The sequence below is a fragment of the Salvelinus fontinalis genome, chromosome 10 (assembly GCF_029448725.1).
Source record: "Salvelinus fontinalis isolate EN_2023a chromosome 10, ASM2944872v1, whole genome shotgun sequence".
In the NCBI taxonomy this organism is placed as follows: domain Eukaryota; kingdom Metazoa; phylum Chordata; class Actinopteri; order Salmoniformes; family Salmonidae; genus Salvelinus; species Salvelinus fontinalis.
Genome location: NC_074674.1, coordinates 427,501 through 435,000, shown reverse-complemented (window position 1 = coordinate 435,000; position 7,500 = coordinate 427,501). Strand labels below are relative to the sequence as shown.

Genomic DNA, 7,500 nt, shown 5'->3' with positions numbered 1-7,500 from the left:
CTGTCTGTCTGTCTGTCTGTCTGTCTGTCTGTCTGTCTGTCCGTCCTGCATGCATATATCTATGTGTGTGTGTCTCTGTCTTCATATGTGTCTGTCTGTCCTGTATATGTACAATATATCTCTCTATCTGTGTATTATTCAATAGTCTGCCAGTGGCGAAGATGAATATTACCTCAAGGCCCTTGGTGCTAGTGTTGAATGTATGAGTGTTGAATATACAGCATGTACACATATGAGTAGTGACTGGTGTGTTTATTGAGGTGTGTTGCTCGGAGTGAGAGCCTGAGAAAGTCTGAGGCGTGGTCGCTGAAGAAAGCTTGAGTCAAACCTAAAAGACCTGAGGAGAGTCTCCCTCTAGCCACCAGCCATGGAATACACTGCGGCTGACACTTACATACCACACACGCACACATACACTAACACTAACACACTCGAGAGCATGCGCGAGCTCGTGTGTGAGAGCGCCACAGGCCCCAGGTTTCATTAATATTTCACACACACATAGGGACTGCATGAAAATCCTTGATGTAATTTCACACTCCCAGATTCCTGCATATGTGGAACTTTACAATATCTATTTCAATGACTACCCTGCTAGCTACCACCCTGTCCAACATGCTATATATACACTGTAAAAAAAAATAATAATCTTTGGATCATCCTAATAAAAACTGGATCAACTGGGTACAAGTAAATGGGTTTGGTTTTCTCAATTGAAAAAAACAACATTTGTTTGGAACCAAATATATGATTCAATGCCAACTGTTCAATACCAATATTTCAATTTGCAACCTATTTCTTTCGACATTCATCTTACTTTCCCCTTTTGTTAAACCTACCAAATAACATGAATTCAAACTAGTACATATGTTGTAGCAAGTAAGGTTTTTCACTTTGGAACTGCCTCTCCAAATTTCATGAATTGGTTTTCAAGCAATTAAATCAATTGCCTCTTAAGCAAGATATGAAGTATGTTCCGTAACATGAAGTAATGACTCCAAACACCTTTACGTAAGACTTTCACATCAATCTGCTACACCATTATTAACCAAATAATGAAGGCCTCATCCACACAAGCACTTCCAGCATTGCAGTACTTAAACCACAATCACATACAATTTAGTGTGGAAAATGCACTTAAAATATTTCAAAATAAAATGGAATATATTTCCTGGAATGACATTCCCTCTCGTGGGAAGTTAAGAAAAACAACCAAAAACCCACGCCCCCAATAGGCCATGCCTCCAACTCTGCCACCGCTACGTTGCACCCACCGCTGTTCAATGCGAATGTGCACGTGTTGAAAAGCAATTTCGAAGCGTTCAGTCAATAGGAAAGTAAATCACATTGATCTGCCAAATTCGTTATTTGATTTCAGACAAACTGAATAGAACCGACGCATAATTGTGGATAATTCCAATCACAAAAAAGCACTTCACAACTGTGCCGTCCTCCTTTCTACAGTGTACATGGGTGGAGGAGCACAGCATACTCGTAGCACTGAGCATCGCCCTAGCTGCATGTCTATGAAACCGCAACATATACAGTACACTAGCATTTGTTTTTACACCCCCCCCCCCAAAAAAAAATATAGATTGTCTGTAAGAAAAGCAAGTTTACTAGTGAATTTGAATTTGATGGTCATTTGCTAAATGGCATATATTATATTATTATTCAATTGTGCAACAAGTTCACCAGGCTCATAGCAGGGGGCGGGGGGGGGGGGGGGGGGGGGGGGGCGAGAGATGAGCGATGGCTAAGGGAAGTCTCTAAAGTGTCCTCTCTCCAAAATTACAGTGTTTGGCCCCTGTGGGAACTCGCTCTCTATGCTTTAAATTCTGGGGTTTGACCTACTAAAATCTGGCATGCATAATCTATGAGGACTAATCATCACAAAATTCCCCCAACACAGAAACGAACCCACACACACCCAAATCTGCTGATCCCTCTGTTGCACAAATACTACCTGTATCCCCAACCCCCCTCTCTCACCACCTAAGTCCCCATTATCCCCCTCTCCCTATCTGTCAAGGGAGGGCTAGATATAGTATGATGGTGCCGGAGAAGAAGACGAATGTACATAATGTTGCCACTACCGTCTCTTATGACCGAAAATAGCTTCTAGACATCGGGACTGCGATTATTCACCACGGACTAACATAATCGTTTTTTTCCTTTCACGACTCTGACGAGTCCGACGCAAAGGATATACTGCTTCCTCGGGAACAGGCCCCGGTCCACTTGAACCGCGTGAAGAGGAGACCGAGAAAGAGTGGCCAAAGGGCGGGCTGCCTTCTGAGAATTCGTAGGCGATCGAAAAAACCCCCACTTCCCACCATACTGCTAGTAAATGTGCAATCCTTGGAGAATTAAAATTGATGAGTTACACGGAAGATTAAAATAACAACGGGAAATAAAAAACTGTAACATCTTATGCTTCACGGAGTCGTGGCTGAACGACGACAATATTAACATACAGCTGGCTGGTTATATGATGTACTGGAAGGATAGAACAGTGGCGTCTGGTAAGACAAGGGGTGGCGGACTATGTATTTTTGTAAATAACAGCTGGTGCACGATATCTGTGGTCTTGAGCTATTGCTCGCCTGAGGTAGAGTTTCTCATGATAAGCTGTACACCACACTACCTACCGAGAGAGTTTTCATCTGTATTCTTCGTAGCTGTTTACATAACACTACAGTCGGAGACTGGCACTAAGACAGCATTGAATGAGCTGTATTCTGCCATAAGCAAACAAGAAAATGCTCACCCGGAGGCGGCGCTCCTAATAGCCGGGGACTTTAATGCAGGGAAACTTAAATCCATTTTACCAAATTTCTATCAGCATGTTAAATGTGCAACCAGAGGAAAAGGGACTCTGGAGCACCTCTACTCCACACACAGAGACGCATACAAAGCTCTCCCGCGCCCTCCATTTGGCAAATCTGACCATAATTATATTCTCCTGATTCCTGCTTATAAGCTCAAATTAAAGCAGGAAGCACCAGTGACTAGATCAATAAAAAAGTGTTCAGATGAAGGAGATAGTAAGCTACAGGACTGTTTTTCTAGAACAGACTGGAAAATGTTCCGTGATTCCTCCGATGGCATTGAGGAGTACACCACATCAGTCAATAGCTTCATCAATAAGTGCATTGATGACGTTGTCCCCACAGTGACTGTACGTACATACCCCAACCAGAAGCCATGGATTACAGGCAACATCTGCACTGAGATAAAGGCTAGAGCTGACACTTTCAAGGTGCAGGACTCTAACCCAGAAGCTTATAAGAAATCCTGCTATGCCCTCCGATGAACCATCAAACAAGCAAAGCGTCAATACAGGACTAAGATCGAATTGTTCTACACCGGCTCTGATGCTCGTCGGATGTGGCAGGGCTTGCAATCTACTACAGGCTACAAAGGGAAGCACAGCCGAGAGCTGCCCAGTGACACGAGCCTACCAGACAAGCTAAACTACTTCTATGCTCGCTTCGAGGCAAATAACACTGAACCATGCATGAGAGCACCAGCTCTTCCGGAAGACTGTGTGATTCCGCTCTCCGCAGCCGATGTGAGCAAGACCTTTAAACAGGTCAACATTCACAAGGACGCAGGGCTAGACGGATTACCAGGACGTGTACTGCAAGCATGCGCTGACCAACTGGCAAGTGTCTTCACTGACATTTTCAACCTCTCCCTGTCTGAGTCTGTAATACGAACATGTTTGAAGCAGACCATCATAGTCCCTGTGCCCAAGAACACTAAGGTAACCTGCCTAAATTACTAGCGACCCGTAGCACTCACATGTGTAGTCATGAAGTGCTTTGAAAGGCTGGTCATGGCTCACATCAACACCATCATCCCAGAAACCCTACCCCACTCTGATTTGCATATCATCCCAACAGATCCACAGATGATGCACTCCACACTGACCTTTCCCACCTGGACAAAAGTAACACCTATGTGAGAATGCTATTCGTTGAATACAGCCCAGCGTTCAACACCACAGTTCCCTCAAAGCTCATCAATAAGCAAAGGACCCTGGGACTAAACACCTCCCTCTGCAACTGGATCCGGACTTGCTGACCCCAGGTGGTAAGGGTAGGTAACAACACATCCACCAAGGTGATCCTCAACACAGGGGCTCCTCAGATGTGTGTGCTCATTCCCCTCCTGTACTTCCTGTTCACTCATGACTGCACGCCCAGGCATGACTCCAATGACACAACAGTGGTAGGCCTGATCACCAACAATGACGAGACAGTCTAAAGGGAGGAGGTGAGAGACCTGTCTGTGTGGTGCCAGGACAACAACCTCTCCCTCAACGTGATCAAGACAAAGGAGATGATTATGGACTACAGGAAAAAGAGGACCAAGCACCCCACCCCTCTTTATACCACTGCTACTCTCTGTTGTCGTCTATGCATTTAGCCACTTTAATAACTTCTTATTGCTGCATCCCGCTACTGGGATCGATATGACAGCAGCCAGATAAAGTGCAGGGCGCCAAATTCCACAAAAAAAAATCTCATAATTAAAATTCCTCAAACATACATGTGTTTTATATAATTTTAAAGGTATTCGTGTTGTTAATCCCACCAAAGTGTTCGATTTCAAATATGCTTTTCAGCGAAAGCACTACAAACGATTATGTTAGGTCACCATCAAACCACAATAAGCACAGCTATTTTTCCAGCGATAGATAGCTTTCACAAAAAGCAGAAATAGAGATAAAATGAATCACTAACCTTTGATTATCTTCATCAGATGACACTCATAGGACTTCATGCATGTTTTGTTTGATAAAGTTCATATTTATAACAAAAAATCTGAGTTTACATTGGCGCGTTAGATTCACTAGTTCCAAAAACATCCAGTGATAGTGCATAGCCACATCGTTTCAACAGAAATACTCATCATAAATGTAGATGATAATACAAGTTATACACATGGAATTATAGATATACCTCTCCTTAATGCAGCGTAGCCTAGTGGTTAGAGCGTTGGACTAGTAACCGGAAGGTTGCAAGTTCAAATCCCCGAGCTGACAAGGTACAAATCTGTCGTTCTGCCCCTGAACAGGCAGTTAACCCACTGTTCCTAGGCCGTCATTGAAAATAAGAATTTGTTCTTAACTGACTTGCCTAGTTAAATAAAGGTATAAAAAATAAAAAATAAATAAATAAATAAATAAAAAAAATAAAAAAATGCAACCGCTGTGTCAGATTTCAAAAAAACTTTACGGAAAAAGCAAATCATGCAATAATCTGAGACGGAGCTCAGAACAATAACCAAATTAGCCGCCATGTTGGACTCAACAGAAACCAGAAAATACATGAAAAATGTTTCCTTACCTTTGATGAACTTCATCAGAATGCAGTCCTAAGAATCCCAGGTCCACAATAAATGTTTGATTTGTTCGATAATGTTCGTTATTTATGTCCAATTAGCTACTTTGGTTCGCGCCTTCGGTAAACAATTCCAAAGTCCGAAAGCGCCTCCACTATAACGTGACGAAATGTCCAAAAGTTCCGTAACAGTCAGTAGAAACATGTCAAACGATGTACTGAATCAATCTTTAGAATGTTGTTAACATACATCTTGAACAACGTTCCAACCGGAAAATTAAATTGACTTTAGAAGAGCGATGGAATGGACGTCCTCCTCATGTGAAGGCGCATGGTTAAGGCGCATGGTGAATGCGCGATCAGCCCGTGGAAGTGATTACTCATTCCTCTCTCCTTCAGCCCCCCTTCACATTAGAGTCATCAGACAAAGTTCTGTTGACTATTGACATCTAGTGGAAGCCCATCTCACTGTCATTTCAATTGAGAGCATGGTTGAAAATCTGACACCTCAGAAACAATTCAAACAGGAAGTGGAACTTCTCAGGTTTTTGCCTGCCATATGAGTTCTGTTATACTCACAAACATATTTCAAACAGTTTTAGAAACTTCAGAGTGTTTTCTATCCAATATCCATATATTAGCAACTTGGACTAAGAAGCAGGCCATTTAATATGGGCACCTCTGTGCACCTTTCATCCAAGCTACTCAATACTGCCCCTGCAGCCATAAGAAGTGTGTACTGTATACTGTATATGTGTACTGTATATACTGTGTGTGCAAATGAGGTAGGATAAGAGAGGTAAGGTAATAAATTGGCCAAAGTAATTACAATATAGCAATTAACCTTTACCGCTCCAGCGTTCCGCCAGCGGAACTCCTCCCACATTCCACTGAAAAGGCAGAGCGCAAAATTCAAAATATATTTTTTGGAAATATTTATCTTTCACACATTAACAAGTCCAATACAGCAAATGAAAGGTACACATCTTGTGAATCCAGCCAACATGTCCGATTTTTAAAATGTTTTACAGCGAAAACAGCACGTATATTTATGTTAGCTCACCACCAAATACAAAGAAGGACAGACATTTTTCACAGCACAGGTAGCATGCACAAAGCCAACCTAACTAACCAAGAACCAACCAAACTAACCAAGAAACAACTACATCAGATGACAGTCTTATAACATGTTATACAATAAATCTATGTTTTGTTCGAAAAATGTGCATATTTGAGGTATAAATCAGTTTTACATTGCAGCTACCATCACAGCTACCGTCAAAAATAGCACCGAAGCAGCCAGAGTAATTATAGAGACAAACGTGGAATACCTAAATACTCATCATAAAACATTTCTGAAAAATGCATCGTGTACAGCAAATGAAAGACAAGCATCTTGTGAATCGAGCCAATATTTCAGATTTTTTAAGTGTTTTACAGCGAAAACACAATATAGCATTATATTAGGTTACTACAATAGCCTACCACACAACCGCATTCATTCATCAAGGCACGTTAGCGATAGCAATAGGCACGTTAGCGTTAGCAAATAAACCAGCAAAAGATATTAATTTTCACTAACCTTCATAAACCTTCCTCAGATGACAGTCCTATAACATCAGGTTATACATACACTTATGTTTTGTTCGAAAATGTGCATATTTAGAGCTGAAATCAGTGGTTATCCATTATGCTAACGTAGCTTCTTTTTCCCAGAATGTGCAGGTATTTCTATTAGACTCTCACCTATTCTGACCAAATAGCTATTCAGAAACATTACAAAAAAATACATGTTGTATAGGAAATGATAGATACACTAGTTCTTAATGCAATCGCAGTGTTAGAATTCTAAAAATATCTTCATTACGACATAAGGCGCAAAACTACTAGTACACAGTGCGACAGATATATGAAATAGCATCATAAAATGTTTCCTACTTTTGCTGATCTTCCATCAGAATGTTGTACAAGATGTCCTTTGTCAAGAACAATCGTTGTTTGGATTTAGAACGTCCATTTTCCCTCTTGAATTAGCAAGCGCACTAGCCAAGTGGCGCGAAGCTCTCCTTTCTGAACAAAGGCACACAACGCAACACGCCTAACGTCCCGAATAAATTTCAAAAATCTAATAAAACTATATTGAAAAAAC

The 7,500-nt window shown here is 41.5% G+C and overlaps 1 protein-coding gene across 2 annotated transcripts in view; it reads left to right on the top strand.

Annotated features, from left to right (window-relative positions):
- LOC129863327 (fibrinogen C domain-containing protein 1-like) overlaps window positions 1-7,500 on the top strand; it is a 256,911-nt gene that overhangs the window by 103,207 nt on the left and 146,204 nt on the right. The gene's annotated exons all lie outside the window — the stretch shown is intronic.